Below are 26,541 nucleotides of genomic sequence, written 5' to 3' on the forward strand. Positions count from 1 at the left end.
GCACAAAGTCACTCATTTCTCTTAGTAGTGTACCAAGGCATTCATCAAGGATCCATTCTCATGACCCAAACACCTCCTACTAGGCCAGACTTCCAACAATGGAAATCAAATTTGAGATACCAAACTTGAGATTTGATATTTGGAGACAAATATCCAAACTATATCAGTGTGTCTTCTAAATAACGCCATCTATAATTTACTAGTTTAGAACATATACTACAACATTTAAAAGAGTACTCAAACTTATGTGATATAGGTTACTGGCTGGTATTTTACTTTTTTTTCTAAAATAGTATACCAATATTTTCGAAGTTCAGCTACTTCTCAGTAAATCAACTGCATCAAAAATAAAGGAGAGGAAAAAATCATGTTACTATATCAGTAAATGCTGAAAAGGCAGTTGATACAATTCAACAGAGCTGCCTGTTAAAAAACTGTGAAGTATCAGTGGACAAGAAGGCAATTAGATAAATATAATAAAGGCCATCTATCAATATCTAGTGGGAAATATTATATAAAATGGTGACACAATGAATAATTTTGTTTTAAATTATCATCTAGATAAGGATGTCTACTATCAGCGTTGTTTAACATTTCCCTGGAAGATTTGACAAATGCATAAGAAATGAAAATGAAGTGACTTGCATACATTTTAGAAGAGATAAAATCACCTTGTTTTTCTGAATGAAAAGGTGAAAACTTGAAATATCGCTAAGACTCTATTAAAGAAAGAAGAAAAAGGAAGGAAAAATAATGAAGGAAGGAAAAAGGGAGGGAGGAAGAGAGAAAGGAAGAAAGGGAAAGACTTTGAATTTATATGCAAAGTTTTTAGGGTTGTTTGAGTGAAGAAAATTTGTTATTTTAGTCCAACTAAGAGTAAAATGAATAAAAATATTCCATTGGTAACTGTGAAATTAAAACAATAAATATTTGAAAATACTTAAGAAATAATACCTAGAAAAGGCACAATATCTATCTGAAACAAAATAATAAATCCATTAGCAGACATAAAACACCACCTAAACAAATGTAAAATTATATATAGCAAGTACTTGGATATCATTATAAAATTATCAGTTCTTTCAAGATTAATATAGGCATTTAATGTAATCTTAATGAATTCGTAAAAGACGTATTCAAAGAATTAACTAATCTTCAAAATTATTTTGGTTTGTATTCACTTGAGCAAAAATACTAAATAAAGATTTGAGGGCAAATGGTTTATTTAGGAGATGATCTCAGATGCCAAGAGTGAAGGGCTTGGGCAAATGAGAGCAGTAAATAGCACCTGTAAGAGATGCATGATCATGGTTTCTGTTTATAGGCACTAGACGCTCAATTCGCTGGACTACCTGAGAAGTGCAAAGAATGTCTCCCAGGAACTGTCTATCAGGTTCTGGATGGCCGCCAGCTTTCTTCCAGTGTTCTTTGAGCATAGCTCCAGGGTATATTCATTAACGGCTGCACTTCTACTCGGGCCAAACAGATACCAGTCTTGAAAACGTCCTGAAGTTGAAAGTGAAAAGATGCTGGATGAGACATTGACTTTGTCCAGGGAGCTGACAGTGACAGGAAGTCTGAGCTCTAAAGGAAGCATCCAATGTAGATGCTGCTTAAATTAGAGTGAGGGAAGTCATTGAGTGTAGCAGAAGTATCTGCAACAGTAATCAAATGAGAATCAGTGATAATACCCTAAAAAATTTTAGCAGAGCATTTTCTCACAAACATATTAAAATATAGGAAGCAGACACTATAATCAAAATAATTTAGTAGTGGTATAGAAATACATAGAAACTAATGGAACACAATGGGAAAACCATAATTAAATTCCTAAATATGACAAGTTAATATATGAATATAAAAACATTGATGCAGTGGAAAAGGATGTACACTACTGTAAATATTACTAGAAACAACATATGCAACATGAAGGGAACATAGGTATCCCCAACTTTACTATATTCAAAATTAAAATCTAGACAGGTGAAATAGTTAATAATTTCACAAAGAAATTAAGTTCCTGCAAGTAAATCTAGAAAGCAAAATATTAATTGAGTATAGAAAAGTCTTCTCTAATCGAGAATAAAATTGTAAAGCTATTGAAAGAAAGATGTCTACAGGAAAAGATATCATAAATTCTGTCAATGAACAATTAACAGAACCAAAAAGTATCACAGTAGAAAGACAAAAATTAATTTCTACGCTGTCCAAATTACTTCTTAGAGATTAACAACAAAAATTAATGTAATAAAAAATGGCATAACGTTTTGAATCCCCCTTCCCACCACTGGAGGACACTAGGTAAATACATGAGATAGTTCTGCATGTGAATCTACATTTAATGCAAAATAAAATGTTTACTTAAAAATGGCACACATGAATTGATGTTACTAAAAGGAATATTTTCAAAAGGCCAATGAAAAATGAAGAGATACTCAAATTCAAGAGTAATCGTATAGATGTAAATTATAACTGCATTGAAATATCTCAAAAAACAAAATATATTTTAAAAAGTAAAGACCAACCAATCCATTTTGTAAATTTACTAAGTACAAAGTATTTAAATGAAATCATGTTTAGTGCTGCATTGTTCCAAGTATAGAAACAAAGTGAAGGACAATAGGGAAATTTGGAAAAACTGCAAATAGAGCATATGTGATGATGAAAGTACAGTTAAAACTAAAGAGAATTCTTACCCAACTTAGAAAAGCAAGATTTAAAAAAAGAGTGAACAATTATTACACTTTTACAAAACTTATGACTGCTAAGTATGATAAAAATTTTGAGAAAAACATACTTGGTCATGACTATGGCTTACTTGTGTAAGGATGCAAAATTGTGCTGATGTGTGTTAGGAAGAGATGAGGATAGATGGTGTAAATATTTAGAGAAACAGCATTTTGATATGATTTTATTAACTAAATGGTAAGATTGAAATTAATTTATATATGATTATAGGAATACAACTTTTTGCCCTGTGAAATTTTTCTTGCTGAGGAATTATTATTTTAACATGAATTTTTATATTTTTCACGTAATTATGCCTAACTTAAAACACATATGCTAAAATCTTATAATAATTGGTGTAATATTTTTATTTTTCTAATAATATAAGCAATAAGATAAAAATTAAATAAAATGACTCGAGAAATAGTTCTAAATTTTATTTGGGATAATATACTTAAGAATTGAGAAAATCTGGACCAAAAAAGACATAATAAGGTGTAAATTAAAGCCTCTTTGAAAATATTATATACTTATATTTAAAACTACATGATGTTTTTAAATAACAGGAAGATCAATGAACCAGAATAGAAAGCACAAATGTAAGTTTATGGCATATAAGGTGTGTAAACTAAAAACTATCTAAGACAACTCTTTATCAATTTAGAACTTTATTTTGCCAAGGTTAAGCACATTCCTGTGCCACAATCTTAGGAGGTCTTGACAGCATGTGCCCAAGGTGGTCAGGCTACAGTTTGGTTTTATACATTTTAGGGGAACATAAGACATCAATCAATGCAAGTAAGATATACATTGGTCAGTCCAGAAAGGCAGGACAACTCTCAAAGTGGGTGGTGAGGTGTGGGTGAGCGGGTGTGTCCAGGTCATAGGTGGGTTCAAATATTTTCTGATTGGTAATTGGACTGTGAAAGTCTAAAGACCTGGATCAACAGAAAGGCGTGTCTAGGTTGAGATAAGGGGTTGTGGATACTGAAGTTCTTATTATGCAGAGGACACCTCTCTCTGAAGTAGGCTTCAGAGAGAAGAGATAATAAATACTTCTTATCAGACTTAAAAAGTCTGTTCTGTCAGTCTTAAGGTGCCTGTTTTAATGTTAAAACTGATCAACTGTGCCTGAATTCCAAAGGGAGGAAGGTATAATAAGGCATGTCCAACTACCCATTTTCACTATAGCCTGAACTAGTATTTCAAGTTTACTTTAGAACGCCCTTGGTGGATAGGAGGGGTCCATTCAGTTGGTTGAGAGGCTTATAAGTTTATTTTTGGTTCACGGATGTAATATATACAATAAAGGTGATAGTTTAAATCATTTTAGGAAAGATAACAGATTATATGTAATGCTGAGACGTTTTGCTGGCTGTTAAAAACATGAAGCTCTGCTTCTCACTTTGCAATAAAGGAAGGAAGAAAGGGGAGCAGGAAAGGGGGGAATGAGAGATTGAGATGTAATATTAAAAGTGTTTAAGTAAATTCTATTTTTATAATGGGGAATTTCCTTTATTATGATACCAAAATGATATATCAAAAAGGAAATTATTAATAGACTTGACTACCACAAATGTGATAAATAGGTAAACATATAAAGAACCAAAAAAACATAGAAACACATGTATAAAGCCAAAGAAACATTTTAACAAAATACAATCTGGACAGGTAAATGCTCTCACTAGCTCTGGATTTTGTAATTTTAGGTAATTTTAATTTTAAAAAATAATATTTTATAGTTTTTGTTTCTGTAGTTTTGTTTTCCAGGATTTTCACAACAAAGAACCATAAACTGTAGCTGAAAATAATAGAAATCTATTCTCTCTCAGTTCTGGAAGCTAGCAGTCCAAAATAAAAGTGTCATCTTTGAGAGAGAATCTGTTCCATGCCTCTTTCGTACCTTCTAGTAATTGTCAGCAATCCTTGGCCTTCCTTGGCTTTTAGACACATCACCCTAATCTCTGTATTCATACACCTTTCTCCTTGTGTTTCTGTGTCTGTGTCTCCTTATTTAAGGACACCAGTGATTGGATTGAAGGCTCACACTAATCCAGTATGACCTCATCTTAACTTGATTACATCTACAAATGTCCTATTTCCAAATAGTTTATTAATAGGCATGAGGATTTTTAGGAGTTCAACATACCATTTTGGGGGACACAAACACATGACATAAGGTAAATATATACAACTGATATGGTAAAATTATGTTTTTCAAAAAGTAATGTTAGCCTTCTGATTCATACCAGCATAACACTCAAAGCTTAAAGTGCAGCCTTCCTATGTAATTAATAAAGAGAAACACTGATACGTGAATCCATTAAGCCATATTTTGAAATCATTCATTTTCACTCTTGATCACTGGTTTATTATTAGTTACAGTTCTCAATGTATTAGGTAAAATACAAGGTAGATTATGTCCTAGAGTCAAGAAATTGCTGTATATTGTATGCACATGTGTTTATATAGAAGAAAAGAGTAAAACATATCTATCGTGTTTAATAATGCTTTAGATTATACATTGTTATACATGATGTTTTTCTTTCAAAAATAATTGAGAGTTTCTGAAAAAAAACTTGCATTACATTGTTTAATCTTTCATGTTGTTAACAATGCTCCCATCTCACACAGAGCACACTTCCACACATTTTCTGCTTCTCAAGTTGTCAGGAATAAATGTGGTTAATTTATTCAACGTGCAACTTAAGGTGTTTTTCTCTGACACCACAATAAGTAAATGTCAATATGCCTTGTAAGACATTATATATACCCTTATAACCTTTCCAAACATTACTTGAGTTACTCATCTAATATTCTAAAGATTTCTTTCCCTAATATTTGCCATATACGACCATAGATATTAGAATGAATTGAGTCACAGATATGTTTTTTTAAACATTTTCTGGCATATATATGTGGGGAAATTCTTAATAAGAAGCAGTGAAGATGAAGCCTAATCAAAATAATAGGTAGAAACTCTACATGAGATGATGCCTGGTTTTTGCTAATTTTCATAAGATGATTTTTACAGAATAATAAAGGAAAAAATATTAGTAGTATCTTTTTTTTTTTTACCAATAATTTTAATGTAGAGATCAAAGTGTGGTCCCCCGAGGTGTCCTAGAGGTGCTGAGAAATTGCTGGTTTATTTGAAATACCCAGACAGCCGACAAGGTACAGAGGACCTTCCTCTGTATGTGCTGGACACTGGGAGTCAGAGGAGAGGCAGAAGCCCTAGTCAGTCATCCTGGTGTCTGTGTTTGGGCCGAATAGAGAGCTCTGCTCACTGAAAGCTTGAGCCCCTTTGTCACTGAAAGGCATTATTTTATTGTCAAACCTTATGAAAGGGAGAAGAAAATGCAGGGAGGCCCCTTTTTAGAATTGGTTTTCAGTGCAGCTGTGCACATATTTAAAATTATTCTATGAGTTTTCAATTTACTCTCCTCTATGGCTGAGAATGCTTGAGGGTTGTGCTGAAGAGAGATTAGAGTCAGGTAATGCAAACTGAAAAAGAAGTGACACTTGTTTTCTGCTATGGTCGATATGAAAAATTATTCTACTTGAATGAATAGAAACCTAATGTTCTGGGAAACACAGGCATGAAAAAATGTAAATTAAATGGCCCTATTATATTCAAAGCAAAATTCAAGTTATGTTTAGAATTGGGCTCTTTCCAGATGCAACTGAATGACAAGTCCTGTGTGTCCCAAAAGAAACAATTCCTATAGACAGGAAAAAAGGAATAAGGCCTATATCTTTATTTATCTTTTTATGGTGCATGGTGAAACTTTTGGAAGCTAATCATTTGCATGTATCATAACTACTGGAGTAGCATTTACCAAACACATTTCCCAAAAAAACTGTGTTCTGAGAAACCCTTGTTTTCTGATAACTATTGCTAGGATCCTCTAGCCAAAAATTGCCCCCAAAAAGCATTAATGTTAGTAACATATTTCTTCTAATAATTTTTTGACATATATATAATTTATATACTTATTTACTTGCCTTTAATTGACGAACAAGCCTCTGAGAGTTCCAGATGTTAGATGAGAGATGGAGAGACAGCCTGCTGCTTTGAGGCCCAATATCTCAATAGACAAACTAATAAAAGCAACTGACATGTAACATGCAGTCACTGCCAAATCCCTGATTTAAACTGTTTGCATATTAATTCCTTTAATCCTTACAATTTGTGAGGTGGGTAATATAACTATCCCCACCTCACCAAAATGTGAAGCTATCCAGCCCTTGGTGAAAGGACAGAAGTTTCGATAAATGACTAGAAATATGTTTGTACAAACATAGATTAATCATAAACAAAAAATGAAATTACATTTTGAAATTTTTGTGCAAGTTCAAATCATTTAAGCAACAAAATAAATAAAGAAGTATTGGATTATAACTCAAAGTAAAAATAAACATGCATGAGCCCATACTGATATAAACAAATGATTGAATCAATAACAAAAGACTTATTTTGGGGAGTAGAAAGGAGATGGGGAAAGTGAGAGTTTGGTCAATGGGTGTAAAATTACAGTTAGAAAGAATACGTTCCAATTTTCTATTGCACCATAGGGTGTCTGTATTAGTCCGTTTTCACATTGCTGATAAAGACATACCCAAGACTGGAAAGAAAAAGAGGTTTAATTGGACTTACAGTTCCACATGGCTAGGGAGGTCTCAGAATCCTGGCGGGAAGTGAAAGGCACTGCTTACATGGCAGTGGCAAGAGAAAATGAGGAAGACGCAAAACCATCAAATCTCGTGACACTTACTACCACGAGAACAATATGGGGGGGCCACACCCAAGATTCAAATTATCTCACACGGGGTCCCTCCCACAACATGTGGGAATTATGGGAGTACAATTCAAGATGGGAGTACAGTTCAAGTATGAGAATACCCCCAATTCAATTATGGGAGTACAATTCAAGATGACACAGAGCCAAACCATGTCAGTAGTTCATAATAGCTAGAAGAGAGGATTTGGAATGTTGTCAACACAAGGAAATGATAAATGTTTGAGGTGATAGATTTGCTAATTACCCTGATTTAATCATACAATGTATACATGTAGGAAAACATCACATGGAACACCATCAATATGTACAATCATGTAGCAATTTAAAAAATAAAACTTAAAAGAAATAACAAATATAATTTGCAGATGTGCTTAAGGTTAAGGATCTTAAGATGGGGGATGGATTTTCCTGGATTATCAGGGTGTGTCCAATTTATTCACGAGTCCTATTGTTTTCATTGTCTACATTATTTATCTATAAATACATGAGGTATATTTTTTTTTTATTATGACAGTTTTTGACACATTGTAATGTCCTGTAAATGTTTTACTTTATATGATTACTTAGAATCATACATGTTTAGAATTTTTGGTCTCCCTGGCAATTTGACATTTTCATCAATATGTGGAGATTCTGAATCTTCACTAATACTTTTTGTCTGAAATTCTATTTTTCAGTTATTAACATAACTTCGCCCATTTTTGTGTTTTTATTTACCTGTCATATCTTTTTCTTTCAGCTTTCTGACTCTTGGTTTTGGTGACTGTCTTGTACTTCACATATATCTGGATTTTTAAAAAAACACTGAGAAACAGTACTTTTAATTGGTGTGTTTAGTCTACTTATTTCTTTTTGTACATAAAGGGGTGTGAGTTCATGCTCCTCATTACATTAAGTGGAAGGTTTACTAAACATGTTATAGTAATTGCTTATAAAAAAAGTTAACTGAAGCAATTTATATACTATTAATCGTCAGATTTTGAGTACAATTTGATGACCTTTGAAAGTGTATAATCCCATGAAACTAACAACCCAATCAAGACATACAGCATTTCCATGATTCCCAGAAAGTTCCTTTATACCCCTTTCTAGTTAATTCTTCAGCATTAAGGCAATCACAATTCTGATTTCCATCACAGTGATAGCTGAAATATTTTTCTGTTTTAAGAATTTCATATAAATAGATTATAGAGTAAATAAACTTCTCTATCTGGCTTTGTAACATGTTTGGTTTTGAATTTCATTCATGTTTTTATACTAATAATATGTTCATTTTTATAGCTGACTGTGTTAATAAACCACAGTTTATTTATCTATTCACCCCTTGATGGACATTTGAGTTGCTTCCGTATTTGGACCATTATGCATAAGCTGCTATGAACAATTTTTACAAGGGCTTTTTTTGACACAAGTTTTCCTTTTGATGGGTAAACAAATATTTAATGTTATAAGAAACTGCCAAGTTGTTTTGAAAGGATGATATTAAAATCTCACCAGCAGTAAATAAAATTTCTGCTCTGTACATTTTCACAAGTATTTAGTGTTGTCAGATGTCTTAATTTTAGCCATTGTAGTAGGGAATATGTAATGGTATTTCGCTATCATTGTAATTGATATTTCCCTCATTACTAATGGTAGCGAGCACTTTTTCATGCAGTTGCTTGCCACGTATATCTTCCTTTGTAAATCCGTCTTTGAAGTTTTTTGTCTGATTATTTCTTTACTTTCTATTGGGTTATAAGCATTAATACTCTGGATACAGGTCTTTTGTCAAATATAGGTGTTACAAAATTCTCTTCCAATATATGGCTTGCCTTTTGATTTTTAAGTCATTCATATTAACACAAAGTATTAATTTTAATGATTTCTGATTTATCTCTCTTTTCTTCTTACATTTAGTGTTTTCCATGTCCTGTCTAAAAAGTAATTGCCTATTCCATGTTTAAAAGATGTTCTGCTTTTTTTTCAAAATGTTTATAGTGTTAACTTTTGTAGTTAAGGCTAGGAACCATTTCGGACAGGCACAGTGGCTCACACCTGTAATCCCAGTACTTTGGGAGGCCGAGGTGGGCAGATCACCTGAGGTTAAGAGTTTGAGACCAGCCTGGCCAACATGACCAAACTCCATCTCTACTAAAAATACAAAAATTAGTCGGGCATGGTGGCATGTGTCTGTAATCCCAGCTACCCAGGAGGCTGAGGCAGGAGAACCTCTGGAAACTTTGATCACGCCATTGCACTCCAGCCTGGGAAACAGAGCAAGACTCTGTCTCAAAAAAAAAAAAAAGGATTAGGAACCATTTCAAATTAACTTTTCTTTATGAAATACAGTAGGATTTGAGTGGTTTTCCTATCTTTTATGAATATCCTAATAATCCAACATACTTGCTTTTAAAAAGCTTTTCTGTTTCTATTTAACTACCCTGGAAATTCTGTGTACATTTATTGATAACATACCTGTCATTCTATATCAGGACTTTCTATGTATTCTATTGATCATTTTTTCTGTCCTTATGCCAAAACCATAATGCTTTGGTTACTGTAGCTTTACAGACAGTATTCAAGTCAAGAAGTCTAAATAATCTTCCAACTTTGTTTTTTTTTTTTTTTTTATTATTGTTATACTTTAAGTTCTAGGATACATGTGCATGACGTTTATATCATGTATAACTCCCCAATGCAATCCCTCCCTCCTCCCCCCTCCCCCTGATAGGCCCCAGTGTGTGATGTTCCCCTTCCCGAGTCCAAGTGATCTCATTGTTCAGTTCCCACCTATGAGTGAGAACATGCGGTGTTTGGTTTTCTCTTCTTGTGATAGTTTGCTAAGAATGATGGTTTCCAGCTGCATCCATGTCCCTACAAAGGACGCAAACTCATCCTTTTTGATGGCTGCATAGTATTCCATGGTGTATATGTGCCACATTTTCTGAATCCAGTCTGTCACAGATGGACATTTGGGTTGATTCCAAGTCTTTGCTATTGTGAATAGTGCCGCAATAAACATGCGTGTGCATGTGTCTTTGTAGTAGAGTAATTTATAATCCTTTGGGTATATACCCAGTAGTGGGATGGCTGGGTCATATGGTACATCTAGTTCTAGATCCTTGAGGAATCGCCATACTGTTTTCCATAATGGTTGAACTACTTTACAATCCCACCAACAGTGTAAAAGTGTTCCTATTTCTCCACATCCTCTCCAACACCTGTTGTTTCCTGACTTCTTAATGATTGCCATTCTAACTGGTGTGAGATGGTATCTCATTGTGGTTTTGATTTGCATTTCTCTGATGGCCAGTGATGATGAGCATTTTTTCATGTGTCTGTTGGCTGTATGGATGTCTTCTTTTGAGAAATGTCTGTTCATATCCTTTCCCCACTTTTTGATGGGGTTGTTTGTTTTTTTCTTGTATATTTGTTTGAGTTCTTTGTAGATTCTGGATATTAGCCCTTTGTCAGATGAGTAGGTTGCAAAAATTTTTTCCCATTCTGTAGGTTGCCTGTTCACTCTGATGGTAGTTTCTTTAGCTCTTTAGTTTAATTAGATCCCATGTGTCAATTTTTGCTTTTGCTGCCGTTGCTTTTGGTGTTTTAGACATGAAGTCCTTGCCCATGCCTATGTCCTGAATGGTACTACCTAGATTTTCTTCTAGGGTTTTTATGGTATTAGGTCTAACATTTAAGTCTCTAATCCATCTTGAATTAATTTTCGTATAAGGGGTAAGGAAAGGATCCAGTTTCAGCTTTCTACTTATGGCTAGCCAATTTTCCCAGCACCATTTATTAAATAGGGAATCCTTTCCCCATTTCTTGTTTCTCTCAGGTTTGTCAAAGATCAGATGGCTGTAGATGTGTGGTATTATTTCTGAGGACTCTGTTCTGTTCCATTGGTCTATATCTCTGTTGTGGTACCAGTACCATGCTGTTTTGGTTACTGTAGCCTTGTAGTATAGTTTGAAGTCAGGTAGCGTGACGCCTCCAGCTTTGTCCTTTTGACTTCGGATTGTCTTGGCAATGCGGGCTCTTTTTTGGTTCCATATGAACTTTAAAGCCGTTTTTTCCAATTCTGTGAAGAAAGTCATTGGTAGCTTGATGGGGATGGCATTGAATCTATAAATCACCTTGGGCAGTATGGCCATTTTCACGATATTGCTTCTTCCTATCCATGAGCATGGTATATTCTTCCATTTGTTTGTGTCCTCTTTGATTTCACTGAGCAGTGGTTTGTAGTTCTCCTTGAAGAGGTCCTTTACATCCCTTGTAAGCTGGATTCCTAGGTATTTTACTCTCTTTGAAGCAATTGTGAATGGAAGTTGATTCCTGATTTGGCTCTCTGCTTGTCTGTTACTGGTGTATAAGAATGCTTGTGATTTTTGCACATTAATTTTGTGTCCTGAGACTTTGCTGAAGTTGCTTATCAGCTTAAGGAGATTTTGGGCTGAGACAATGGGGTTTTCTAAATATACAATCATGTCATCTGCAAACAGGGACAATTTGACTTCTTCTTTTCCTAACTGGATACCCTTGATTTCTTTCTCTTGCCTGATTGCCCTAGCCAGAACTTCCAACACGATGTTGAATAGGAGTGGTGAGAGAGGGCATCCCTGTCTTGTGCCAGTTTTCAAAGGGAATTTTTCCAGTTTTTGCCCATTCAGTATGATATTAGCTGTGGGTTTGTCATAAATAGCTCTTATTATTTTGAGGTACGTTCCATCAATACCAAATTTATTGAGCGTTTTTAGCATAAAGGGCTGTTGAATTTTGTCAAAAGCCTTTTCTGCATCTATTGAGATAATCATGTGGTTCTTGTCTTTGGTTCTGTTTATATGCTGGATTACGTTTATTGATTTGCGAATGTTGAACCAGCCTTGCATCCCAGGGATGAAGCCCACTTGATCATGGTGGATAAGCTTTTTGATGTGCTGCTGAATCCGGTTTGCCAGTATTTTATTGAGGATTTTTGCATCGATGTTCATCAGGGATATTGGTCTAAAATTCTCTTTTTTTGTTGTATCTCTGCCAGGCTTTGGTATCAGGATGATGTTGGCCTCATAAAAAGAGTTAGGGAGGATTCCCTCTTTTTCTATTGATTGAAATAGTTTCAGAAGGAATGGTACCAGCTCCTCCTTGTACCTCTGGTAGAATTCAGCTGTGAATCCATCTGGTCCTGGACTTTTTTTGGTGGGTAGGCTATTAATTGTTGCCTCAATTTCAGAGCCTGCTATTGGTCTATTCAGGGATTCAACTTCTTCCTGGTTTAGTCTTGGGAGAGTGTAAGTGTCCAGGAAATTATCCATTTCTTCTAGATTTTCTAGTTGATTTGCGTAGAGGCATTTATAGTATTCTCTGATGGTTGTTTGTATTTCTGTGGGGTGGGTGGTGATATCCCCTTTATCATTTTTTATTGCGTCTATTTGATTCCTCTCTCTTTTCTTCTTTATTAGTCTTGCTAGCGGTCTGTCAATTTTGTTGATCTTTTCAAAAAACCAACTCCTGGATTCATTGATTTTTTTGGAGGGTTTTTTGTGTCTCTATCTCCTTCAGTTCTGCTCTGATCTTAGTTATTTCTTGCCTTCTGCTAGCTTTTGAATGTGTTTGCTCTAGCTTCTCTAGTTCTTTTAATTGTGATGTTAGAGTGTCAATTTTAGATCTCTCCTGCTTTCTCTTGTGAGCATTTAGTGCTATAAATTTCCCTCTACACACTGCTTTAAATGTGTCCCAGAGATTCTGGTATGTTGTATCTTTGTTCTCATTGGTTTCAAAGAACATCTTTATTTCTGCTTTCATTTCGTTATGTACCCAGTAGTCATTCAGGAGCAGGTTGTTCAGTTTCCATGGAGTTGAGCGGTTTTGATTGAGTTTCTTAGTCCTGAGTTCTAGTTTGATTGCACTGTGGTCTGAGAGACAGTTTGTTATAATTTCTGTTCTTGTACATTTGCTGAGGAGTGCTTTACTTCCACTTATGTGGTCAATTTTGGAATAGGTGCGATGTGGTGCTGAGAAGAATGTATATTCTGTTGATTTGGGGTGGAGAGTTCTATAGATGTCTATTAGGTCCGCTTGGTGCAGAGATGAGTTCAATTCCTGGATATCCTTGTTAACTTTCTGTCTCGTTGATCTGTCTAATGTTGACAGTGGAGTGTTGAAGTCTCCCATTATTATTGTATGGGAGTCTAAGTCTCTTTGTAGGTCTCTAAGGACTTGCTTTATGAATCTGGGTGCTCCTGTATTGGGTGCATATATATTTAGGAGAGTTAGCTCTTCCTGTTGAATTGATCCCTTTACCATTATGTAATGGGCTTGTCTCTTTTGATCTTTGATGGTTTAAAGTCTGTTTTATCAGAGACTAGGATTGCAACCCCTGCTTTTTTTTGTTCTCCATTTGCTTGGTAGATCTTCCTCCATCCCTTTATTTTGAGCCTATGTATGTCTCTGCATGTGAGATGGGTCTCGTGAATACATCAGACTGATGGGTCTTGACTCTTTATCCAGTTTGCCAGTCTGTGTCTTTTAATTGGAGCATTTAGTCCATTGACATTAAGGTTAATATTGTTATGTGTGAACTTGATCCTGTCATTATGATATTAACTGGTTGTTTTGCTCGTTAGTTGATGCAGTTTCTTCCTAGCCTCGATGGTCTTTACATTTTGGCATGTTTTTGCAATGGCTGGTACCGGTTGTTCCTTTCCATGTTTAGGGCTTCCTTCAGGGTCTCTTGTAAGGCAGGCCTGGTGGTGACAAAATCTCTAAGCATTTGCTTATCTGTAAAGGATTTTATTTCTCCTTCACTGATGAAGCTTAGTTTGGCTGGATATGAAATTCTGGGTTGAAAATTCTTTTCTTTAAGAATGTTGAATATTGGCCCCCACTCTCTTCTGGCTTGTAGAGTTTCTGCCGAGAGGTCTGCTGTTAGTCTGATGGGCTTCCCTTTGTGGGTAACCCGACCTTTCTCTCTGGCTGCCCTTAAGATTTTTTCCTTCATTTCAACTTTGGTGAATCTGGCAATTATGTGTCTTGGAGTTGCTCTTCTGGAGGAGTATCTTTGTGGCGTTCTCTGTATTTCCTGAATTTGAATGTTGGCCTGCCCTACTAGTTTGGGGAAGTTCTCCTGGATGATATCCTGAAGAGTGTTTTCCAAGTTGGTTCCATTTTCCCCCTCACTTTCAGGCACCCCAATCAGACGTAGATTTGGTCTTTTTACATAATCCCATACTTCTTGCAGGCTTTGTTCATTTCTTTTTCTTCTTTTTTCTTTTGGTTTCTCTTCTCGCTTCATTTCATTCATTTGATCCTCAATCGCTGATACTCTTTCTTCCAGTTGATCGAGTCGGTTACTGAAGCTTGTGCATTTGTCACGTATTTCTCGTGTCATGGTTTTCATCTCTGTCATTTCGTTTATGATCTTCTCTGCATTAATTAGTCTAGCTGTCAATTCTTCCACTTTTTTTTCAAGATTTTTAGTTTCTTTGCGCTGGGTACGTAATTCCTCCTTTAGCTCTGAGAGGTTTGATGGACTGAAGCCTTCTTCTCTCATCTCGTCAAAGTCATTCTCTGACCAGCTTTGATCCGTTGCTGGCGATGGGCTGCACTTCTCAGTTGAAAATGCAGAAATCACCCGTCTTCTGTGTCGCTCGCGCTGGGAGTTGGAGACTGGAGCTCTTCCTATTCCGCCATCTTGCTCCCCACAACCCTTTGTTATTCTTTAAGGTTGTTTAGGCTGCACTACACCTTTTGTCTTTCCATATAAATTTTAAAATTGACTTTTTAATTTCTACCAAAAATAAAAGCCAACTTGCATTTATTTGAGTGGTGTTGAATGGGAAGGTCAATTTGAGGAAAATTGCTATCTTCCACATTTGGAGACCCCTAAACTATGAAAATCTGTCTATTTAGCCCTTTTAAAATTTTTCAATGCTAGGTTTAAGTTTTACTGTAGAGGTATTTTAATTTTATATTTAAATAATGTTAGGCTAGTATATAGAAATACAATTAATTTTTTCTTATTGATCTTGTATATTGCAAACTTGTTAAATTATTCTAATGTCATTTTTAATAGTGTCAATAATTTTTTAATAAAAAGTCACATCTTCTGCAAATAGATTTTTCTCCTTACTTTAAGCAATTATAATAGTATTTATTTTCTTTGCATTATAGGTCTGCCAAAAACTTCCAGTAAAACAGTAAGTGATGAGAATATATACCCTTTCCTTGTTCCCAATCTTTTTGGTATAATGTTCAGTATTTCACTAGTAGCATAATGCAAGCTGTACTTGTCTATGAATGTTTTTATAAGACTGAAAAACTTTTCTTCTATATCCTAGCTTGCTATGACTTTTAGTTATTTTAAAATGAATGGATGTTACATTTTATCAAGTTGATTTTTTTTTTTTTTTACTGAGATGATTATGTTATTTTACCTTGTTTTCTATTATTGTGTTCTATTATTATGGATTGACTTTCAAACGTATAACTTTATGTTTCTGGGATAAACCAAACTTGGTCATGATAAATTTCTGTATATGTTAACACTTTGTTAAAAGTTTTACATCTATCTTAATAATAAATACAGGTCTGTAATTTTCTATTTTGTTCTATCTTTTCAACTTTTTTTATTAAGGTTATTTTGCTAGCCTTGAAAACTGACTTGGGAAAACAGACCCTTTCTTCTCTATTTTATAAAGGTGATTTGGCAAAGTTAATATTCTTTCTTTGTAAGGTTGACAGATATAACCAGTGAAGTCAACTGGCCCCAGAGCTTTTTCTGTTAAAATGTAATTAATCACAAATTTAATTCATTTATGAGATGTAAGAAAAATAATTTTTCCTTATTTTTTATAAGTTGGATTTTTCAAAACATCATTTCATCACTTATTAAATGTATTGTCATAAAGATGTTCTTAGTATGTTATTCTATGATTTTTCTTTTAATATCTAAGGGTTGTAATGATATTCATTTTATTCTTTGATAGTAAAGCTATGAATTTATTGAATGTATTATTCTTTTTAAAGGACTTTTTACTTTTCTCTATTGTTTATGTGTTTTCAGTTTCATTGATTTTCACTCAAATATTCATATTTGTTATTTGGGGGTTGTTTCTTTTGCAGTTTAATTAAATTCTTTTCATTAATTTATTCTTTTTTGGCATCTTATTATGGAAGCTTAAAACATTGACTTGAAATTCTAAATTTTTATTAAGGTGTTAAGGTGATTAATTTTCCTATAAAACTTGATGTAACTAAGTCCCCCAAATTATGATTTATTTGTTTTTTATTGTCATGCAGTCAGAAGTATTTTCTAATTTCCCTTGGGATTATTTTACTCATATTTCTTAAAATATTTTTCTGTTTCATTCATTTTTTCTTCTATTGTGACTGTGCACTTACTTTCCAACTGACTCTCTTCGTGAAATGAGGCTTTCCAAAGTTCTTTTAGTATTATGAGAGATTTTTGATGGTAAATTCATATAGCATTTTCTGGAATTTTCATTATTTTATATTTTTGTCCCTGACAGATCAGTTCACTGAGTGTGCAATTCTAAACTGAGTTTTGTGGACTTTTGTCCTCTCATGTTGAAAACATGATTTAATTTTAATCTAGAGTCAGTTGATCTTATTGAGAAGTTGTCAAGTTGTCATTCATTAATAACTAATATTTCCTTTTTATTTAGCTTCTTTTGTTTCTAGGTATGGGTTTTTGTTTGTTTGTTTTTGTTTTGTTTTGTTTTGTTTTTTTGAGATAGAGTCTCACTCTTTTGCCCAGTCTGGAGTGCAGTGGTGTGCTCTCGGCTCCCTGCACCTTCCACCTCCCTGGTTCAAGCAATTCTCCTGCCTCAGCCTCCTGAGTAGCTGGGATTACAGACATGTGCCACAATGCCTGGTTAATTTTTGTATTTGTAGTAGAGAGGAGGTTTCACCACATTAGTCAGGCTGGACTCCAACTCCTGACCTCATGATCTGCCCGCCTCAGCCTCCCAAAGTGCTGGAATTAGCTAGGTATGGGATTTTTACTTGCTTCAGATTCCCTAGTATCTCTGAATTGAGAAGTTTGATTTGATCGTTTAAAGACAGCCTCTCCAATTGTAACAGTCTCTTCAATTGTCGCATTTTCATGGCCCTCTTTTTATCTCTTTAAGTATATAAATATAAGTATCTTATAGTTTATATGATTATATTAATTGCAACCTATGATTAGTTGTTGATTGTAGTAGAAGCTATTCATTTCCCTCCCCCATTTCCTCATATTTCTCATATCTGTCAGATCCTACTATTTCTATATGCTCCAGATACTTAATATCTACAAATCTATGTCTAAGTTGTTTATTTTGCTAAACAACAAAAACAACAAACAAACAAAAACAGAGAAGAAAGACTATCTACTCTGCTCACTTAACGGCAGGCCTATGGTGGGGGAGTTGAGACTACCTAAATAAAGCACCCAATAACTTTTAAATAATAATTTTTCTTTAAATACCCCAAAGCATCTCATCTCTCACAGGGGATAATTCTTTGATGTGAGTTTTATTCTATTTTTAAGATTTTCCCATGAGATTAATTTTAATTTTGATTAATTTTTTTATTTCCGCAAGTTATTGGGGAACAGGTGGTTTGGTTACATGAGTAAGTTCTTTAGTGGTGATTTATAAGCCCATTGTGTCATTCTCACGCTTTCACATCCTCATAGCTTAGCTCCCACTTATGAATGAGAACATACAATGTTTGATTTCGCATTCATGGGTTACTTCACTTAGAATAATAGTCTCAAATCTTATCCAGGTTCTTGAGAATCCCATTAATTCATTCCTTTTTATGGCTGAGTCATATTCTATCATGTGTGTGTGTGTGTGTGTGTAATATATATATATATATATATATCTCACAGTTTTTTAAATCTACACTTGTTGATTGATGGGCATTTAAGTTGGTTCCACATTTTGCAATTGCGAATTGTGTCTTTTTCATATAATGACTTCTTTTCCTCTGGGTGGATACCCGACAGTGAGATTGCTGGATCAAATGGTAGCTCTACCTTTAGTTCTTTAAGAAATCTTCACACTGTTTTTGGAACAGAAAACCAAACACCGCATATTCTCACTCATAAGTGGGAGTTAAACAATGAGAACACATGGACACAGGGAGGGAAACATCACACACTGGGGCCTGTCAGGGGGTCACTGGCAAATTCTTCAATTAGGACAAATACCTAAAGCATGCAGGTTGATAGGTGCAGCAAACCACCATGGTACATGTATACCTACATCACAAACCGGCATGTTCTGCATATGTATTCCAGAACTTAAAGTAAAATTAAAAAAAAAAAAGAAAGAAAGAAATCTCCACACTGTTTTTCATAGTGGTTGTACTAGTTTACGTTCCCACCAACAGTGTAGAAGTGTTCCCTGATCACCGCATCCATGCCAACATCTATTTTATTTAATTTTTTTGTTGTTGTTGTTGTTATGGCCATTCTTGCAGGAGTAAGGTGATATCACATTGTGGTTTTGATTTGCGTTTCCCTCATTATTAGTGATATAGAGCATTTTTTGTATGTTTGTTGGTCATTTGTATATCTTCTTTTGAGAATTGTCCATTTGTGTCCTTAGCCCACTTTTTGATGGGATTGTTTTTTTCTTGCCTATTTGTTTGAGTTTGTTGTAGATTTTGGATATTAGTCCTTTGTCAGATGTGTAGATTGTGAAGGTTTTTTTCACTCCCTGCGTTTGTTGGCTGTACCCCCACCTTTTTCTGTAACAGTTTCTCCAAGCCAATCAGTATTCCCTGCACTTTACAAATCTACTGCTTGGTTGCCTGCAAATTATTTCCCAGTTTCTGCTTCTGGGAGTATATAAACTAACAAATTGAGTTCATGTTACCATGCTTAACACATCACATCTAATTTTCCAGATATGTATCAGGACTTAGCTTCTGAGAAGTTAGCGTACATATAGTCTTCTGATGTGTTTTGATTGTGGAATAGATGTTCAACTTTAATTTGCATACGTTTTGGTGTAAAGTTCTGTTAATTTCCATATATTCATATTTTACTTGTCCCCTCCATGGTTATTCAGAACTCCCCAAGGTGTAGTGTTCTTTTTTTCCCCTAAACTGCATTTATATAGCTGATAATCATTGATAAAATTTCTAGAATTATTTGACTAGCCTACTATTTTCTAGTGGATGAGTAAGATTAAAAAAAAAAAAAGGAGACTTTCTACACAGCTTTATTTGTCCCCAGACTCGTCAATAAATAAAAGAAGAGTTGAAAAATGATTAATAGGTGTATGTTTTTCTCAACTTGACTCTGAAATTTAATATTTTAGAATGATATTTTTGCAATCATTTTGCATGTTTACACTATTTTCCCATCAGTACAGAAAAATAAAATATTTAAATATTCTATTATATCTGGCCTTGTTTTCAAAGGCATTTTTGAAAATTTCTAAGGAAACAAAATAAAACAAGATAACGTAAACTAGAAATAGGCCTTGAAAGAGGAAGTAAGATATGAAAGTGAATGAACATAAAGACAAAATGTATACATTCAAGACCCATGGCTCCTTTATTTTCTGTGGCTCAGAAATTTAGCTGTAATGTATCTTTAGCAAATTTAGAGAAGATTACCCAGTTAAGTATTGTTATTCCTGATAAGCAAAACGGAATATTTAGAAAGAGAATATTTGTTAATGTATGCAAACTTACTTCTACAACATTTTTTATACACAGCAATAAGTTTCATACGTTCTTTCACGCAAACGGTTGGAATTTTCTAAAAACACAGAGATTAAATAGTTTACTATATAATATAGTTTAGTCATATATTTCATTACTATAATGGCATAATTTAGCAAAAGATTTAGAACTTATTAAGGAACATATTCATTGCTTTTAATATATTAATTATCTTTAGATTTTATCAAAAATTATTTCACCATATTTGATTTTCAAATCCAAAAGTGATGGAGAATACATAAACATGTAATTGACAAACAGAAATGTTTTATTGGCTTTGGCCAATATAAACTACTAAATACTAAAATATATAGTATTTTAATAGTCAGTTAGGGCCAGGCCCAGTGGCTCAAACCTGTAATGCCAGCATTTGGGAGCCCAAGACCGGAGGATAACTTTAGTTCAGGGGTTTGAGATCAGCCTGGGAAACATAACAAGACCTTACTTCCCCAAAAATAAAAATTCAAAAATTAGCAGTCCTGGTGACGTGTATCTGTAGTCTTAGCTATTCAGGAAGCTGAGGGGGAAGGATTGCTTGAACCCAGGAGTTTAAGGTTTCAGTGAGCTGTGAGCACTAGCATACCACTGCACTTCAACCTGGGCAACAGAGTGATCCTGACTCAAGAAAAAAAAAAAAAAAATTATTAACTAATTATTAACTAAATTATTTTGTAGACATGGAATGTCAGCAGACTTTAAGCATCATCTCTGTGATTTATCTGCTTGCAAATTGAAATGAAAATGATTATTTCATTATGACAATTTATAGTAGATAAATAAGGAAGTGGTTTTCTGCTAGGAAAAAGTCAGAATGTAAAAATTCAAACCAAAAGTCATTTCTAAAACATCGATTTTTAAGCACCCAGCATTATTTACTCATCCCTATTCTGATTTCTGTTCTCTGTTGGGAATGTTTGAAAATGTGTAATTTTTTTTCCAGTAATGTAGCAGGGTGCCCTTTATAACTCCTCAGTAAATATGCTTTATGTACAATAGCTAATATGAGAGCCAAGGAAGCAAATAGCTGATTGAAATGCCTTACAAAATCCTCATTTCTATTGTAAGAAATAAAATGAACCAAGAAGAAAACTCTCTGTGGTGTAACATACGGATCAGCTACTCATTTGATTAGTGTAAACTGGCAGGAATGGCATTATTTGGTGGGAAGATTTTGTTTATATGATTGAGAGAACAAAAAGGAATCAAACAACCTGAATAAAAAGAATTTCTTTGCACAAGAGACTTATGAAATATACCCTGTGTTCTCAGTCAGGAAAAAATAATCTCATTAATATATATTCATGGGGTTTTATTTTTTCTCTCTCTGTATTGCCTAAAAAGAAGAAGTTTCAGCTTGATTATTCTAAATAGGTAATTAAGATATAAAGCCTATTAATTTTGAACTTTAACATTTAAGGAATTTTAACAGTTGTCCATGTTATTAGAAAAATGAGTATTATTTTTTCACAAAATATTTCATGCTTTTTAGTTGATATATGAAGACATAAAATAAAGACCTTAATTATAAAGTAATCCAGAAACCAAACAAAATTAAATTCAACAAGGAAAATCTCTTTAGCAATATGTCACCTTTTAAAATGATAACTTTTTGTGTATAACCTGTTATACATATTCATTTTAGGAAATCATTAAAAAGTATAAGCAAATTAAATTTACCCATAATGTTCCAAGACATTGTTTGCATTTAGATTTAGGTCTCTAGTCTCTTACTCTAGTCTCATTAAATTGGAGTTTTTCAAAAATTTATCTCTACCCTCTGTCTCTCTCTCCATTTAAAAATTTCTTCATATTATCAAAATGCTTATAAAACATGGCTTAACTAATCACATATTATTACTTCCTGTGGACTTATTCTAATTTAATCTATTAGAAATATATGTATTTCCAATTTTCACTCTTAAATAATACATAACATTTTATTCATCACTTATTTTATAGAATAAATTCCTAAAATTAAATTTGGGGCAAAAACATGTATGTTGTTATTATTTTAATATTGACAAAAGAAGCTCAAAACTGTATGCAAAATTATAATCACTACTGCCCAACAGTAATTTAATGACATGTGTTTATAAATTAATAGGTGAAAGATAATCTTTGTTAACTCAGTACAAAAATATAATTTCATAATTGCTTTAATTTTTAAGTAAAGCCTATTAATTTTGAACTTTAACATTTAAGGAATTTTAACAGTTTTCCATGTTATTAGAAAAATGAGTATTATTCTAAGCGGTTTGTTGATGCATTTTTTATTGGAATGCTTCTTTTTCCCTTTATGATTTGAAAGCACGATTTCATTTACAAAATCTCACCATTTTTGTTGCAAAATATTATAATTTTCTAAAAAACCCATCATTTTAATTGTGTTTTATTACGTCTATTGTGAGGTACAGAAATGCATATGTGATTAATGAAGTTGCCTTCTTTTTTCTATTTATACCTTCATTGCTTCAAAAGGTCTACTATGTTTAGAAATAATGCAATCGTAAATTATGGTTTATATGTGTTCATATATATATGTGTGTATATATATATATATATACGCATATACATATATATACACACACCATTGTAATTCATTGAAATAGCTAGTGTTCTCATTATACTTACTTTTAAAATGATATGTCAATTGAGTTTTGCTTTTCCTTGGGTCCAACATTTATTCATCTAATTTTACACGTTAGTAATTTCTAGATTTTTTGTGTGTGTGCATGTCCAGAGATAAATTTTTTTCAAAAGTAAATATTTTATTTGTTGTTAATCATAGAATCTATATTCATATAACATTTGCAAAGCTGATTCAGTTATTATGTTATGCACATTATCTAACACATTTCTATTTGATCTCCCAAAGTCTCAGTAACGTGTGTTGAAAACTGCTGTTAATATTTTGTTCTCTACACCTAAAAGATTTTTGACATAGTTTGTAACTATCATAACACAATAGTAAGTTAATTATAACATTACAATAAAGTCTTGTTTTACTTATGAGAATATCAAAAAATTTGGATAAATTATAAAGTACAGTTAATTTAATTTTACATGGAAGGGAAGCAATTCTGTAGAAATATGTTGTCTAATATTAGAAAATCCATCAGTAAAACACTGTAGAAGTAGACAAAAGATACAAATATATATATATAGATATAGATATAGATATATGATTATTCCAATTGATGGAGAAATACAATTTGGTGCATTTTAATACCTCCTGATTATAGGTATTTTCATTTGGAGTTCTCAAAAGTAGAGTCTTAGGCAGGACTTGAAGACAGGACATTTATTTGGGAGGTGATCCTAGGAAGGTAGAATGAGAGAGTGGAGGAAGTGAAACACCAAAAAGAAAAAAACTAATAAAGAATGTGTGATGGAGCTGATTAACACCATGTGCAACTGGGAATTTCAGACCATTTCTGAGGAACCTCATAAAGTAAAGACCATAATAGTTCCTCCAAATGATGAGGCACTTTGAAAGATCAGCTATTTAACCTTCTAATAATTGTTCATGCTACTAATGTATGAAAAATATTCTATTATCAAGTTGAAACTAATACAACTAAAAATGAAATCTATGGAATTACGTGGCACATTATGATACAGAAAAGCAACAATTTCACGTGATCTCTGACTGTCTTACTCCACTTGTGTTACTGTAAAAAATACCTGAGGCTAGATAATTTATAAAGAAAAGATGTTTATTTGACTCACAGTTTTGCAGGCTGTGCAAGAAGCATGATGTCAACATCTGCTTCTGGTGAGGGCTTCAGAGGACTTCCATTCTTGGAGGAAGAAAGGTGAAGGGGAGTAGTGTGTGCAGATCACATGGTGAGAGAGGAAGCAAGAAGGAGAGAGGAGGAAGTACCAGGTTCTTTTCAATAATTAGTTCTCACAGCCACTAACATCCAGAACTCACTCACTGCTGTGAAAATGGACCCAAACTATTCATGAAAGATCTGCTTAAACACCTGACCTAAACACCTCCCACCAGTCCCCACCTCCAACACTGGGAATCAGATTTCAGCATGAGACTTGGTGAGGACAAACAAACCATATCCAAACCAAAGCACTGACCATGAGAAGAATCCTCTAATTGAAAACGGTCTTATTTTCTCAAGAGAAAATAGGACCTTTTTATACCGTTGCATGTTTGTTTTACACAGAACTAATTACGCAAAGTACTAAAGTACTCTGATATTTCTAATGTCATACAAGCTAAATTTCATCAATAGTTGAACTGAGATTATGTATATGAAATTGATACAGTTTATTAATGATAAAATATTGGCATAACTATCTACAAAAAATAAACATCCTCTTCTCAGTTAATTTTTGTGATGAAAGAGCAAAGATTACATAAGTATGTCCATGAAATTTTTGTAAAACATAGATTGTAAATAAGTACAATCATTTGCAAATATGATCAATATGCAATACCTTTTTATAGGTTTTATTAATACATGCCCATGGCTTCTGAAAATTTGTTCATTTGAAATAAAATGCTTTGGATAAACTGAAAGTATACATATTTTTTTTCTGAGAATAATTTTAACTTTTCCCTGTCCATTTTCATTTCTCTGTCTATAAACAATCTTTTTTATTTTCTGGAACATATATCCACTTGCAAATGTCGTTCTTTCTTTTAAGTCCAATCCTAGTCTGATCCTTCAATCTTTAAATCCACTTTAATGGATTAACAAATTTGAAAATGCTTTGAAGATATTCTCAGAGAATAATTTCCAAAACAGTGTTTAAAAAAGGTACAGGAATTATGCATACTACAGGAAATATAAAAGGTTCTACAGACAAACTCTTAGAATTAATAAGTAATTTTACCAAAGTTTCTGGATACAAGATTAATTTTCAAAACTTAATTTTACCAAAAAATTAGCAAATATAATTTTAAAATATAATTTTTATAACATAAAAATATTTTATATTTTGAACTAAATATAATAAAATAATACTCTTTACTATATATTTTTATTTTTATTGTATGCTATAGATTTTTTGATATTGTATTATAGAATACACATAGGTGTATTCACTTTTCTGAAAACGTATCCACCTGTACCCTAATAAACTGTGCTTTTCAATGAAAGAGGTCCTATACAAAATAATTTTTATTACGGGTTTTTTTCCAAAAGCTTAGATGGAATTGTAATTTATGCTTATAATAAAATTGGCAAACATTTGTCATAAACGAAAAATTGTCGTCTGTTTACTGTGAGGCTCAAGATAATATGGAAGTGCATTAAAAATAAAAACATAAGGTCATATTTCTATTGATGCTGCTCTAAGTATTTCCTATTTTTATTTTTATGAAATCAAAAGGTAACTCAACCACTATTTTGCATTTTTCAAAAACTAAAACTGAATAATTGAATTATACATGCGTATTCCATACTTACACATTTTGAGGCATCTTGGTAGTAATTATTATTATTTTGATCAGTCACAGGTTTTACCTATATGGTTTCACTAGCACCTGAATAAGTTAATTATTTTGCAATGTTTAGAATTTTAAATGTCTGTTTAAGAAAGCGGTTGGTTGCTTAACATAATACCACTGGCTTTGTACTTTTGTAAGCAGAAAATTAAATTTAAAGAGACAACTACTCCTTGTGTTTACTTAATAGCACCTCAAGTTTATTTTATTATTTCAAGGCTATTCTTTGTGTCTGTTTGTGAGACATGTAATAGAAAGAAGACAGAGGTTCTGTTTCATTTGCCCTGCATAAAGATTTGTCAGCTGAAACTTAGTAATGAATTCTGTAATGTCTACCACTTTGATAGGCGCTTTGAAACAGATCTTAGGATTCTAGAATTTTTATTTTTATACTAGTTCTCTGACAAAGATTTTTTTTAAAAAATCTAAATTCAGATTAGAAGCCAGTACAATTATATAGGGATATTCTAACTATACTGCTTATACTTATGTGTGACCTCAGTGGATTGTCACTGTATATGCCTGTGCCAATTTATTTTCTATTCTCTTTCTCTCTCATCATGGAAAATATAAACATACACAGTTCTCAGTGCTACCATAATAAGATTCCACAAACTAAGTTGCCTTAAACATTAGAAATGTATTCTGTTATGGTTTTGGATGCTACAAGTCCAAAGTCCAAGTATGGGCAGAGCCAGGCTGTGGTAGGCCAGGTCTTACTATCAGTTGGACAGGCAGGCCTCCATGACAACTGTTTCAGCACTGAGTGGTTAAGTTAAATATTAAAAGCTGAAAGAGTCAGTGCCTGTATACAAAGAC

The 26,541-nt window shown here is 33.3% G+C and overlaps 1 long non-coding RNA gene across 1 annotated transcript; it reads right to left on the bottom strand.

Moving 5' to 3' along the window:
• Window positions 1-1,175: 1,175 nt before the first annotated feature.
• Window positions 1,176-24,198, bottom strand: LOC117099344. Its single transcript, XR_004443777.1, has 3 exons — window positions 23,985-24,198; window positions 20,226-20,292; window positions 1,176-1,506 (listed from the first exon to the last, which is right to left on the bottom strand). It is a non-coding gene; the product is annotated as an uncharacterized LOC117099344 (long non-coding RNA).
• Window positions 24,199-26,541: the final 2,343 nt, after the last annotated feature.

The sequence above is a fragment of the Trachypithecus francoisi genome, unplaced genomic scaffold (assembly GCF_009764315.1).
Source record: "Trachypithecus francoisi isolate TF-2019V2 unplaced genomic scaffold, Tfra_2.0 Lachesis_group16, whole genome shotgun sequence".
NCBI classification, from domain to species: domain Eukaryota; kingdom Metazoa; phylum Chordata; class Mammalia; order Primates; family Cercopithecidae; genus Trachypithecus; species Trachypithecus francoisi.